Here is a 14,905-nt window from a genome sequence, read left to right on the forward strand (position 1 = left end):
TAGGTGGACAGCCGGCAGCCCAGAGCTGAGTTGCAAAGGGCCAGCAAAGCAGGAAACCCCATTGGGGGACAGCAGGTGGAGTCCCCCAGCACAGGGAACTTCCCAGGGCGGTACCCTTACAGGACTCTGGTGGCCTAGGATTCTGTCTTTGTCTTCTAGTTCCTCTGCGTACTGGTCCTGGGCAGAGGAAAAGGGGTGAAGGTGGGGAGAGAACAGCTATCAGGTGGAAGAAAAGACAAAGTGAGGAAGGGAGGACATCTCTGCTTTTCTGCCGTGCCCAGCCCGTTCTACAGGTGACCAAAGCAATCCATAAGCAGCCACATCTTAACTCCCCTCTGTCCCTTTAGCTCACTTTTGGGGGCTAGTTCTCACCTGGTGGAAAACCCAACAGAGTGTCAGGTCATTTCTTAGGTGATCAAGCCTGGCTCCAACCCCACCCATATCCCTCCCTCACCTGCTACAGCCCAGGAGGGGTGCCACGGCAGGCTTCTCCCCTCGTCCTCACACCCCTGCTTGCTAACCTAGCTTCTGACCCTCCTGGGGGAAATCAGGAAAGAGGGTAGAATGGCGGTGGGAAGGACTCTAGGAGCCAGGTCCTGTGGTGTGATCCGGCCCTGGCTTTCTCAGGCAGGTGTTTGCAGGATTTCTATGGAGATTCCCCACCCCTGCTCCTTCCTGCCTTTCAGGGGCTTCGCTGTGCACCCTTGGCCGGCAGACCACCACTGAGGAGGACGTGGCTCTGTCCAGTTTGGGTGCTTTCCGAAGAAACTTGGGCTGCCAGCTTCCCCACTCCTCCCAGCACCCCCATGCGGTCCTCTTCCCGCAGGAGCTAACACCACCATTCCAGCCCCGTCCCTTGCTGCCTAGCCCCGGTCTGGTCCATGGCAAGCCTTTCTGGCACCTGGGTTCCAACATGAAAGCAGACTGGCCAGCCTGTCACTCCTCTTAGGGCTCTTCAAGTTTGAATCTGAAACCAGTCTATACACCCCTTACACTTCCGGGTCACAGGTCAAACTCTTCAAACAGGCTCCGGAAAGCCTTTGACTTGATACCAGCTCCCCACCTCTGCCCTCACCTCCTCCCCAACAGCTGAAGAACCAGATTTCCCAACTTCTTTTTTTCTTTTTAAAGATTTATTTATTCATTTATTTGACAGATGGAGATCACAAGCAGGCAGAAAGGCAGGCAGAGAGAGAGGAAGGGAAGTAGGCTCACCGCTGAGTAGAGAGCCTGACGCAGGGCTCGATCCCAGAACCCTGGCATCATGACCTGAGCCGAAGGCAGAGGATTTAACCCATTGAGCCACCCAGGCGCCCCTGGACTTCCCAAATTCTAAAACAGACGGCATTTGGCCCCTCCTCGTTCTCTGCTCTAGGGTCCAGCCCCTCCCCTGACATGCAACCTCTCCTGTCTACGGTGCCTCCGAGAACATTTCCAGGTTCATACGTGCCGCATTCACGTGAAGCCAAATGACTTCACACCGTGTCCACTCCCGGAACATCTTCCTACGTTACTATGTTCACGCTGTCATTTCCACATGGCAGATCCCAGAACACCTGCAAGGCAGGTAGGTCGAAACCCCTGGTAGGCTGGCTGGAGGCGGCCCTCTGTTCCTGCAACACCTGCCCGGGGGAGAAGCCTCCCAGGGCCTGACCACGGGCTGCCGGCCACTCAGGCCCGCTGGGCGCCTCCAGCAGCACCTTTGCTCCCACCCCAGCCCTCTGCTCTGCCGGCCTCTCTCCTCTCTGTCTGTGCAGCCACAGCCTAGCAAGATTCAGAATGAAGAACAGAACTATTTGAGAATGAATCAAACTCATAATAATTGTTCACATAAATGTGTGTGTATCTCATGTCCTAGGTGTCTTGTCAAGTTCCAGAGAGCGTGGCCTAGTACAGATGGAAAAGTGTCATCAACTGAGGTCTGTGATTTTAAGTCAGAACATCCGAAATTTACCAACCGTGTTAAAGTATTTGAGAAAGGTTGGGGCGCCTGGCTGGCCTCAGTCGGTGGAGCGGGTGACTCTGGGTCTCGGGGTGGCACATTCGAGCCCCATGTTGGGTGTAGAGATCACTTAAAAATAAAATCCTCAAGGGGCGCCTGGGTGGCTCAGTGGATTAAGCCTCTGCCTTTGGCTCAGGTCATGGTCTCAGGGTCCTGGGAGGCTCAGGTCATGATCTCAGGGTCCTGGGATCAAGCCCCGGGTGGGGCTCTCTGCTCAGTGAGGAGCCTGCTTCCCCCTCTCTCTCTGCCTGCCTCTCTGCCTACTTGTGATCTCTCTCTGTCAAAATAAACAAATAAAATCTTAAAAAAAAAAATAAAATCCTCGAAATAAAATATTTGCAAGAACTTAAAACACATGCTATTTCTAAATTTGTTTTGATGTTTTAGGTGTATGAGACTTATTTGACTATTCAGGAAGATTTTAGATAAGTCAAATAACTGAAATAAATATAGATAAATATAGATAAATAACTGAACTATGTAAACGGAAAATAAAAACTATCATATTTTTATATATAATTTTAAGGACTTAAGGGTATTTAATTATCAAGAAATAAAGGCACCCTTAAAATGATTGCTAAATAAGTGAGATAAAATAGGTAAAATCTAAAAATGGGTTGGTTACATTAAAAGCTTAAGCAAAAAACTAGGATTTCGGGAGTTTCATGAGTTGGATATTAACCCTGTCAAACTAGGATTTTGGGAGTTTCATGAGTTGAATATTAAGCCTGCACCATAAACCTTCATCACGGAAGATGCACATGCCAGACAAGAGGCTTTGTGCAGGGGGCAAGCCAGGGGGAGCCAGAGTGACCCCTAGGCATGATTAATACAGCCATGATTAGATTAGTCAAGAGAAGGCCTGATTTCTTCCCCAAAGTCAGAATTTTTATCTATTGCTCTTAATATTTCATTGGGAAAGGCTGGCTTCACGGATCCTGTTATGTAATAAATCTCTTCGGTTATTTGTAAGGTTGGATGGCCTCGAGCAGGAACTGGGGATTTGCCACAAAGCTGTGAAGCCTCAGCTTCCAGGCCCTTCCACGGCCCTGGGAGGGAGCCCTGGCAATAAACATAGCTGTGTGTTGTGTACATTTTGCCATCTGCAAGTGTACAAATAATCATTTTAAATTTGCATGCCTGAGACCAAGAGGCCGCTTTGCCAGTTTGCGGCAGAATCTGGCTGTGCGGTTCAGACAGGGAGCCCCCCGGAACCAGGTGCGCATCCCAGTTCTGCCACGTTCCAGCTCTAAAGCCATCCTCTGGTACCTCTGATTCTTATCTTGACAATGGGTGCTCCAGCAACACTTCCCTGACAGAGCCGCTGTGGGCTAACCTACAACAAGCTTCAGCACAGGGGTCCCTGTGCAGAGGGCACGATTGTGGCTGTACAGTCCAGTCAAAGGGTGGAGGTCCTGCTCTTGTGTATTAATGAGCTCAGGCCACCAACCAAACCCCAGAGACAGTGTGGCATAACCAGAAGACACTAACGTCTCACAGTTCTGGAAGCTGGGGAGGCTAAGATCAAGGTGTCCACAGTTTCGGTCTTTGGAGAGGGCTCTCTTCCCGGCTATAGATGGCTGCTTTCTCTGTCCCACGTGGAAGAGAGAGGGAGCTCATCTTCCAAGGATATAAAGCCCGTGGTGGGGCCGCACCCTTATGACCTCAGCTAAACCTCATTCCTTCAGAAGTCCACACTCCAAATGCCACACGAATTTTGGGGAATACACCACAGCAGCTGAAGGCCTCGTGGAGGGCGAGCATGGGGTGAGGGGACCTGGCAAGGGGCGAGATCTCTGCTGAGCAAAGGCAGGAAGAAGAGAAAGCGGAAGCAGGCCCGGAAGATACCCAAGCCATGAGACAGATGCCACAGGAGGCCTCCTTCAGTCAGGAAAGTCCTCTGTGACCTCACACTGCTGTATTTCGCTCCCACTGTGGGTGAAATAATGTCGTAAATGAGTGTGTTCCATCTGGGCCCTGAGGCTCCTGCAGGCGGGAAGCTTCTTGGAGGAGCTTGCAAGAGGAACAGGGTGGGGGGAGTGGAGAGGAAGCGTCCTGGGCCAGGGGAAGGCAGGCCAGGAGGGTTCTATCAAGCAGGGAGAGGCGGGAAGGCTCTCCGGATCAGAGCGAGGGCCTGGGTACAGTCCACTCATGGGATGGGCACCAGACTGGAAGGACTTCCCTCAGCAACCCCGAGGGGAGGTACCCTGAGCCTGCTTCACGGGTAAGGGGGCTGAGGCTTCGTGGAGCGCAATGACTTCCTGCAGCAGTGGCCTTGAACTCATGCTATGTGATCTCACAGTGCCCGCTGAGGGCCAGTCCCTTAGCCCCCCTGAGTCCCTGCCCCGTAACCGCCACACACAAACCTATCCACCCCACAAGTCCCGCCGCTAGACTGGGCCCTCTCCCAAACTCTGCCTCTGATGCTGCCGGAGTGTGGGAAGCTGAAGTGGTGGGGACCCTGCCCTCCCCTGAGTCACTCAGTCCTGCCCTGGGTTCCAGGGCTCCAGGCCCACTGGTCTGGAGCAGACGGAGTTTTAAGACACCCGGTGACCAGTGGCCCAGCCCAGCATGGGCCGGTGATGGCCAGTTCCTCTCCAGCAGAGGAGGGATGGAAATGCAGCTCACATTCCAGGATCTGCAGCCAGGCTATAAAAGCTAGAGACTATGGGCCACCCCACCCCTGTGCATACGCAGTTGCTCCAGCTGTCAGCCTACTGGCTGCGGGGAGGCCAGAGGCCTTCTGCCTGGGCCCTGTGGTGGGGGAAACAAGAAGATGGATTCATCTGTGATTTGCCTGAAAGCCTTGGGCCTGACTCCATGATGCCATCATGAGCTCGGCCTCCTCCTCTTTTTCCTCTGATAAATGAAATTTTATTTTATTTATCTTTTTTTTTAAAGATTTTATTTATTTATTTGACTGAGAGAGATCACAAGTAGGCAGAGAGGCAGGCTGAGAGAGATGGAGAAGCAGGCTCCCTGGAGGGCAGAGAGCCCGACTTGGGGCTCAATCCAGGACCCTGAGATCATGACCTGAGCTGAAGGCAGAGGCTTAACCCACTGAGCCACACAGGTGCCCGATAAATGGAATTTTAAAAGAGGCTATCCAGCAGGATGCAGGTGCCTCATTGGTCCAGGGCTGCCCTGTGTCGAGCACCAGACACATCCGTCCCAAGTCTTATGAGCTGTACCACCCCCACTTTACAGATGGGGAGACTGAGGCTCAGGAGCTAGGTAATGGTCCAGCCTGCCTATGTCCCATGCTGGCCACTGCAACTGCTGCCTAAGGCTTTGGATACCCAAGATGATGGCCAGGGGTTGGGAGGTGGGAGAGGGGGAAGAGGGGAGGTGGGAGGGGAGGGTGGGAGCATCCTCTGCATTCTGGGTTTCAACCAGATATGGATTTCAACCAGGCTCCGCCTCTTCCCTGGTGTGTGGGCTTAGGGAGTCACTGGCCTCTCTGAACATCACTTTCATTATTTATAGGATGGCTGTAAAAATCAGTGATCATGGGTAGAAAGCCCCTGAGTTCTTAATATGTGCTCAATAAAGATCCACTGCCACCTTCTAATTCTCAGAAGGGGAGGTGAGTCATGGCTTTCAACACTAACTTCTCACACCAAAAACTTTGCCTAGAAGTCATGGGCCCCGAGGGAGATCCCCCAACCACCAACCAGTGCCCAGGTGAGTTTTCTCTGGCCCCAGGACGGGTCGCCAGGGCCTCGCCCCTCACAAAACTCTCCTACTTTCTGTGTGCAGTACCCCCTTGTGGTCTAGAGATCAAGTCATTGGTGCTCAGGGCTTAGACCTTCTTGGGTCTTCAGGTCTTCACTGACAACAGAGCGGACATTCCCCTCTTCTGTAGTTTCCTCTTGTCTGGTTAAGTGTGGGTACCGAGGCTGAGCTCTCCCACTGCTGGGATGACCTGTGACCCATCTTAGCGCTGCTGAAATCCATGTCCTGTCAGACAGAGGATATCCTTCCTAGTGGACCATACCCGGCCTCTCCAGGTCTGGGTAGCCTCCCGATGTATTTCTTCTCCCCAGTACCCTCCAGTGAGGCACTGGGGTTTCTGGATTTTTTTTTTTTTTTTTTTTTTTTTTTTTTGTATAAATGGCACAACAGACATACCCAGAGACAGGGAACCCATAATTGCTCTAAGTTCCTTGGTGTTGTAGAGTCAGGGTCCCTGAAATGCATAGAATCATACAGTATGAACACGGAGTCAGGCTGCTCCTCAGTGCAAGGAACTGAACCCCCAAACCAAAATGGCTTAAGCTATAAGAAACTTAGTGCCATAGCTCGCATAATAAAAAGACTGGAGCCATGCACCTCGGGGTTGATTAATTCTGGAGCTCAACCACAGCTGGGTCCTAGGTCAGCCTCTCTATTGTTTCCATGGCTTTTACCCATTATCTCAGGGAGGCTGCCATAGCTCCAAGCATCGTATCTTCAATAATAAGGTCCAAAGACATAAAGAAATCACATCACAGGAGCACCCCGTTGCCATAGAAGGCCTGAAACTAAGGCCTCTTATCATGTGCCCCCTTGGCCTCTGGTGAAACTGGAAGGGGCATCAATGGCCTAACTCCTCACTCACTCCCCTAGGGCCCTCCTAGCCAAACAACCCTCCCAAGGTGGACCCAGCTGCAGCTCATCCCAAAGATCAGGCGTCAGTTCCAACAGAATGAATGGAAGGACTCCAACATCCTCCCCCACCCCAGGAGACCTCCCCTGCTAAAGAGTGAGCTCCATGAAGAAGGGTCTCCATTCCGTTTGTTGCAAACTTCCCAGTGCCCACAGCCACGCCTGGGAAAGAGCAGGGGCTCAGTAGATAGGAGTGGCATAAATGTACAAATGAACAGAACAGTGAATTTTATAATTGACCAGGGTTGTGGCACCTGCCCAGGCCTGAACTAAGAACTGGGAATCGCTTGGCCACGATTGACCCAGACCAGAGCTTCCCAGCTAGTGCGTTTCAGTGAGCAGGTCCCACCGGTGCTGGGACAGTCCTTCCCCAGCCCTGGAAGGGGGCCCCCGGCCACCTGCGCTAGTTGTAACACAGAGTTTTGTGTTTTTTATTTTTTAATGCTGTCTGGAGCCAGTTTTGAGGTCCTGGCTCGAGGCTGGCCAGCTACCTTCAACAGCTAAGTCCCCCCACTTCTGTTCTGGGGCTTTCCCACTCCAGACCCTATGTACACAGCCCTAACTCCCAGGGCTGGAGACCAGATAACTGGACACAGCCCCTCTACCGTCCTTTAGGCTTTCTTAGACTCCTGAGAGATAATTCAATTTGCCCAATCCACAGGGAGCCCAAGAAACTCGCTATCCACACCCCACTGGCCACCCATAAGCCGCCCCCTGCAGCTCCGGCCACTGGTTACATTGGCCCCGGCTGCCAGTCCCTGAGCGGCCCTGCCCGGCAGCCTGCTCTTGTTTGAAGCTGTAAGTAACAGAGTTCGCCTTTCATCTGAGTGTCTTTGTGCTGTGTCCACCATCAAAGGAAGCTTTACATCTTCGGGAACAATGGGTGCTGTGAGCAGGATGGCGTGGCCAGGACGGCTGGCCCGTGGAGACTTTGGTCAGGACACTGCTCTGGGTGGATTCTTTGGTTCCAGACCAAGGCGAGAGGAGGGGCTTGGGACGGAACTCAAGCTCAGCTGTGAGCCCATAGCTGCCACTCTGCCCTTCCCCAGACTTCCTCAGGATGGGAATGCTGCTAAAGACAGCGCTGAGAGACAAGACTCGGGTCGGGACTCCCAGCTCAGGCAATAGGTCACTTGGGCCATGCTTGCTCTTCCGGGCTGGGGGTGTTCCAGTGTGTTTCCAGAACAGCCCGTGTGGAGTAGAGGTCCCCTCCAGGAGCTGGTCACTTCTTCAGTGTCATTTTTCTTTATTAATATTTGGCATAGAACCCTGGTTTGTCTGTGTGTTTTGGGGACCCCTGTGGAAGAAGGTGTTGGTTGGACTCCCAACAAAATGAAAGAAAAATGAGACTCAGGTGCTGGGTCTCCCTGTCAGTTTGTTTCCAGGGGTTGGGAGGGGATGCAGCCTACCTGTTCCCTCGCTGTCACCTGGCCCCCAAACCCTCAAGGGCTTGTGGATCACACCTTTTCCCCACCCCAATTCCTGCCAAAGTTACCCAAGTACTTAAATTGCAAGTCCACTGGCCAGTGTGCTGGGACCCCAGTAAGGGCCCCTGCCTATTAACATGCAGAGGGACTGCACCTCAGATGGGGCAGGTGGGGGAGGGGGCCTAAGGTTCTGGTCTGAGGACAGACTGCTATCCACTCTCCTAAGTGCAAACCCTGATCTCTGGCCTCCCCTCCTCTTTCCTTAACCTTCTAGAAGGTCCAAACTAGCAGTTATCAGAGACTAAAAGGAAAAAACCACATTTTAGCCTTCTAGAAGCATCTCTCCAAACCCCTGCCAAAAAAAAGGAAAAGAAAAGAAAAGAAAGAAGCAAACTTGGACTCAGGTAGAGGAGTGTGTGTGTATATATGTGTATATATATGTGTGTGTGTGTGTGTATAATTTTTAATATTTATGTAATTAAATTATACATTTATATACACACATATGTATAATTAAGTGGAAACAAAGATCCATAATCTGACTGTATTGAAAATCCAAGATCTACTTTAAAAATTATATAACTCCTCTTGGGAACTGTGAGTAGCAACCGACTTTTCAATGGCAATCTGAAACCCGATCTGTGGGCCTCGCTGTACCTGAATAATAATAAAATCTGCATTTTAAAACACTGCAAAGGGACACAGTGCCCCTTTCCAGGGACAACCCACGGGACAACACAGTGGCTCTGTCATTAGCGTGGGTCACAAACAAGATCTTGATTGCGTCCACCTTGGTCTAGCTGTGACATCACACAAACGACGTCCTCCTCCAAGGGATTCTGTTTTCTTGGAAGACATACAAGTCCAACTTCTTTTAGTCATTTTGGGTTCTGCAGGTAACCTGTTCCTCATTTACAAGTTCTATTGAATCTCACTAATGCTGCTACTTACAAATCAGCCTTCCTTAAATGAGGCTGTCCCAACAAAAGGTTCTAAAAGCTGTCCAAACGAAAATCAGCAGGCACTCCTGTTAGTGCGCTCAGAAATTCCTTCACTACAGACATTTAGCAACCTCTCTGTACATCTTCTGGGCTCTCTGGATGGCTCATGCTATCCAGAAGTTGTCTATGGGCTTCTGGTGCAAAAATAAACACAAAAACAAAAACCCTGCCCTTCTTAGCTCCATGCTCTGTACCATAAGTTGCTATTAGTACGTCTTCTCCAGTTTGGAGGTGTAAGTTAAAAAAAACTCCGCTTTCAGTTCTCCAAGTGTGAGAGTATTGTGTTCACCATTCAAATAATCTTTAAATTTTATGAGACCAGTACACCAAACGCTCTTTAATTTAGGAAAGGATGGGAAGCCCTGAGCCTGGGAAGGGGCCATGGAGCTTATGGGGGTCTAGGATCTGACCAAACTCAGTGTCTTGAACAAAGAAGAAGGCAAGGTGGGGATGGCTGTGAGTAGACTGTGGCCAAGGTCAGCCACAGAGGACAAACTTGGCTGCTGACCCATATTCATCCCCTGCAAGCCTGGTCAGAGGAACCATGGAACTTGCCAGGACAGCCACCTACGGACAGAGCCCTCACCCATTCACAGAGTCAGTCACTCACTCGGTTATCAAAAATGCATGCCTGGGGCGCCTGGGTGGCTCAGCAGGTTAACCCTCTGCCTTCAGCTCAGGTCATGATCTCAGGGTCCTGGGATCAAGCCCCACATCTGGCTCTCTGCTCAGCAGGGAGCCTGCCTTTCTGCCTACTTGTGATCTCTCTGTCAAATAAATAAAGATTAAAAAAAAAAAATTCATGCCCTACACCTTAAGGATAGAAAAAACACTAAGCCCGTGCTCTCCTTGAAAAGTTCCCATGCTCTTCCCATGGGATAATAAATACTTATTGTAGGAGAGATGCTGCGTGAATAAAGTGTCACAAGAGGTCTGGGAAGGAGCTGCCCCAGGGAGCACAAGAAAGAGAGGTAATGCGGGGCACCCAGGTGGTAACTGGGATCGAGGTGCTACATGGAAGAGAGGGCAGAAGGCAAATGCGCCGACGCAGAGAAAGGCAAGGAAGGTGCTGGTCCCTGGGCAAAGGACCTGTGCGCATTACATCAGATATTAGGGCAAAATGAGGGCAGACCGAGAGGATTCTGACTGGTCCTCGAGGGAGAGGAAATGTGTCCTGTGCTTCGACAGAGAAAATGAGGATGTTGATCAGAGAATTAAGAAAGCTGGGCAGCGTCACGTAAGCAGCACAGATGACCAACCAGAGTTTCGATCGTTGGGAACGGGGTGCTCCCTGACCCCTGCTTGTCTCCACCCCCACAGACCTGCCAGTCCCCAGCCCAGGACGCAGCTGCTCAGCATCAAGGGTGACTACAGATTAATTCTCATCCGTAGAAACCGCGAGGACCCGCAAGGCTTGATGAGTCCGTCGGCTTCCTGGTTCTCGGATGTTCTCACGATATTACCTTGTAGGATCCATTTACTCAAGCTCCACAGCTATTTCGGAGGACTTTCTCTGGGCCAGCGTTACTCCGGGCTCAGAGAACAAGGCAGGCGTTCCAGAGGGCAAGCATTCCTTCAACAAGTACGTGTTTGACAGTTTTCTATTAAAGACAGTGCCGTGAGAAATGATCAGGGAGACCTAATAAATGATGTAGGGAGCAAGAAGCTTCTGGGCTGGGGGAGCGTGTTAGGAAAGGTATCGCTAACAGGAGATCACGTGACGGGGCCCTCTGCTTTCACTGGTACTTCTGATTTCTAGGACTCCATCTACCCTCCTTTCCCACCATTCTTTTCCTTACGGTCCTCTCTGCCAGCCTCTCTGCCTACTTGTGATCTCTCTCTCTCTGTTAAATAAATAAATAAAATCTTTTAAAAAAATGGTTAAGATGGTAACTTTTATACCAAGTGTATTTTACCACAATTTAAAAAAAAATTTTAAAGCAGAATTGTTGGACAATTATAACTATGTAAAATAGTGAGCACAGGAAAATACTTGACAAAAGAGAGCCTGGTTATTATTCATATCAGTAGCAATACACACTTCCACGCAGTATCACCAGAAGAAAGATGTAAACCTATTTTGTAAGTATGAGCGATCTCCAGGGCCACCTGGGTGGCTCAGTCGGTTAAGCATCTGACTCGATTTCAGCTCAGGTCATGATCTCAGGGTCATGAGATCGAGCCTTGTGTGGAGCTCCATGCTCAGTGGGGAGAGGTGGGGGGGCAGAGGTGGGGGCAGGTGCAGGCGCAGACGAAGGTAATCACGCTGGTCCTCTGCCTCCCAGGGCCGGAACTCAGAAGCTAGCCAGACACAATTGCAAGGGGAGGGAGAGGACCCAGGCCCTCTGAGCAGGTGAAATAAAGCAGGAGGTGAGAGCTTTTCATGAAAGCAAAATGGAGCCTTCTGGGCTGGACGGCTGCTTGGGACCCCAGTGAACTAGGCAGAACACGAGGGGATGCTGGACGGCCCCCAATCCACCCCCACAGGCCCAAGAATGTGAACCGTCCAGTGCAGGCTGGCTGGGTGACTCAAATCAGGGGCGGCAGGAGAAGATGCCTCCCACTGGTACCCAGTGTCCTCTGTTCCCTCGGTGGACGGCAGAGTGGGAGCAATGAGGGAGAACCACAGGCTGGGTTTCTGCTGGGCTGAGGGATTTTATTTGTTGCTCAAACTTCTGGGACCTTTTCTAATTTGTTGTTTTTCCTGAGCATTGTCAGGACCCCTTTAAAAGCTCAACGTTGAGCAGCAGCGACACTCACACCTTGTCCTCCCCTGGTTTCGTTCTCACCTGTAATGACGGGGTTGCCTCTCAGGTCTGAGTTACCAGAATTCACAGCTGGTGGCTCCTGCGGTGAGTAGAACAGAAACTTCTACTAACTGAAGAATAAGGAACAGAAACAGCCTCTGGCTATGGCGGTGACGACCAAATGAGGCAGTGAGGCAGGTGGGTGAGCAAGAGAGCCAGAATGTTCTCTAATGGAATCTGCATCTAGGTCAGGCAGAAAATGTTTAAGAGTGAAGGTACGTGAAAGGCACACACATCAGTGATAAATCCCAGGGGCATTTTGTGAGCACCGCTTGATATCTCAAAGTTCACCTCATGCCGGGCAGGTGCCGAGAGGGCACTCGACACACATTATTATCTCGTGTGATCCACAGATCATCCTGTGAGGGAGGGATTGCTGCTGTGGCCATTTTACAGACAAGGAAACCAAGGCACAGAAACCAAGCGATCTGTCTGGCGTTGTACAGCGAGTAAATACAGAAGGGAAACTCTAAACCCAAGTCTCGAGTTTGCTGTCTATGAATGGGAGGGCGCTCCAAGGTCTGTCGTTGTATGTTGTATATTCAACATGGGACCATTGGGAGGGCGGCGTTTGTGATAAAATGAGGGGGCACAGCCCTGACCCTGGCTGGGGCCACCTTTGTGGGAGGCAATACTCAGAAGAGAAAGTCAGAGGTCAAAGTTCAGTCGGTCAGGTGCCTGAATGCTCAGTTTCTTCTTGTGGGAAGGAAACCCCAAGCCGGGAGGGCTGTCACAACCAGATGCCCTGAGGCAGCCCAAGTGAGCAAAGAACATGGGCTGTTCGTCAGCCAGGGGCCTCCAGGGGCCGGGAGGCGTACCATCCTGCCCCTGAGCCTCAGGTGTGCAAATAACTCTGTCCAGCCTCGAGCCCTCTAGAGGTTGGGGCCATTTGGGTATAGAGAGAAGAAAAATGACGTTTCTGGAAGTGGGGAGCTTTGAGATCCTGCCCGCAGCTCCGCCGCATACAAGAGTTCCCCACGCGGCAGAACAGAGACCTCCAGACGCCAGCAGGCTGGAGCCCCAATGGGCTTCCTGGGATGCGTTTTCCAATGGCGAGTTCGCTTGCTGCGTCCACTATTTAAGAAAAAAGTGACATCTCTCTCCTACCCTCAGCCCCACCCCTCCCTCACCCACCCGTTTGGCCCCCAGAGGGAACCACTGTGAAAAGCGTGGCTCCTGTCCTTCCTTATTTATCTACGCGTTGACAAACTTACGTTTCTTTAAAAGAAAAGACACAGATGCTGCTTCATGTATTTTTCTGCAGTTTCCTCTTTTCACCTCCAAAAAATACTCCCCTGGCCATCTTTCTCAGTCAGCACACAGATGTCCACTGTCCCTTTTCTGGCACTGGCGTGGCCTCCTACGGGAGGAACACAGACCTCGCGTGTCTGGGTGACCGGGTGACTTGTCCTGTGCTGAGTGGATGGGGTCACAAGGCCTCCTTTCCAACATGGACAAATGGATCGTCCCTTCCCACACAGTCGTCCCCTCTGAGCAACCGACCAGAGTGGGGCTGGGGTGACTAAGTCGTGTCTCAGAGTAACTGGTCATGCCTGGATCCCAGTCTCTTTGATTTTTTTAAAAATTTTGTTTCTATTTATTTATCTGAGAGAGAGAGAGAGTGTGTGAATGGGGAGGAACAAAGGGAGAGGAACAAGCAGACTCGGCTGAGCATGAAGCCCCACACAGGGCTTGATCCCACAACCCTGATGGGGTCTGGGAAGTGATGAGTTTGTGAGGAGGTGAGTCAGAGAGGTGATGCAGAAGTGATGGGGTCTGAGCCATTTCCCAACACCCAATGGCCAGCTCTGCACCGTCGGAACTGCTCCCCAGACCAGTTGGGCTGGTCAGAGAAGAGTCTGACCCTCTGCCCCACAGGCTATGGTTGCCGTCCACCTCATCAGCCAAGCCCTTTCTTGCACACATCTGACTCGCACCTCTCTGGGGACTCCTCCTCTATCATCTAGGCGAGGAAGCAGGGGATCCCTACTCTTTCGTCTAAGAACTTGGCTGCTCTGAGTCATAGACCGGTACCCAAGGTAGTTCAGAGCAGGAAAAACAGGTCTGTTTGATGTGATAGGAATCAGTTTACCCAAAGGACACACTTTGTGTCATGGCTGGCAAGTTTAGGAAACCCAATGGAACAACACTGGAAACTAGAACAGGTTGGGAATAAACAAAAAAGATCAGTGGAACCTGAGGGCTCGTCAGCTTTTCAGAAGCCTTCCTGCAGACTTAATTTTCCCCTCTCCATTTCCTTCTCTGCCCTCCCGCCTCCCTTCCTCCCTGTCTACCAAACACTCACAGCCCCTCCTCTGCCCCAGGCACTGTGCTAAGCACTGGGCACCCAGAGATAAATTAGCAAGTCCCTACTCTTCTCCATAAGACTATTCCATTCTTCTTCTGCACCAAGTTTCATATTCTATTTGGGTGAGGTTTTACAGTTTTATTGTGTTTTCTGATCTCATGCTATTCCAGATCTCCAGGGTCCCTGGGTCAATTTTGAGATCTCCCGACTGGTCCCTGGACCCCTGTTTCTTTTGGCTCTGTTTCGAGCGGCGGGTACTGACCAAGGATTCCCAAGACCAAAGAAACATGGGCACCTGCTGGATTCCCCCTCTCTTCCTCCAGAGGAAAACTCCCGCTGGCCTTGGCAGAGGCCTTGAAGGCTTACAGTATGTTGACCTCATTTCCACCACCGAGGCTCCCACACTGCCTCCCTTTCCAGCCTAGTTACCTGCGCCCAGACACTGGAGCGTTTTGGTGGGAACACGCATTTGAAGCTGAATGAATCAGTAAGTGACTATGTGGATGTAAGAGCTCCAGGAGGTAACAAGTCAGCTTCTTCAGAGCCAACCTCTTCTATTTTCCAATGTTGTTCCATTGGGTTTCTTCTTCTAGGAGATAATATGCAGAGATGAAAAGAGTTGCCTTGATTTGGAAGAATCAAGGGGCCCTAGTACAGGGATGCCTGGGTGTCTCAGTCCATTGAACTTCTGACTCTTGATTTCAGTTTGGCTC

Source organism: Mustela erminea, chromosome 7 (genome assembly GCF_009829155.1).
Source record: "Mustela erminea isolate mMusErm1 chromosome 7, mMusErm1.Pri, whole genome shotgun sequence".
Lineage (NCBI taxonomy): Eukaryota > Metazoa > Chordata > Mammalia > Carnivora > Mustelidae > Mustela > Mustela erminea.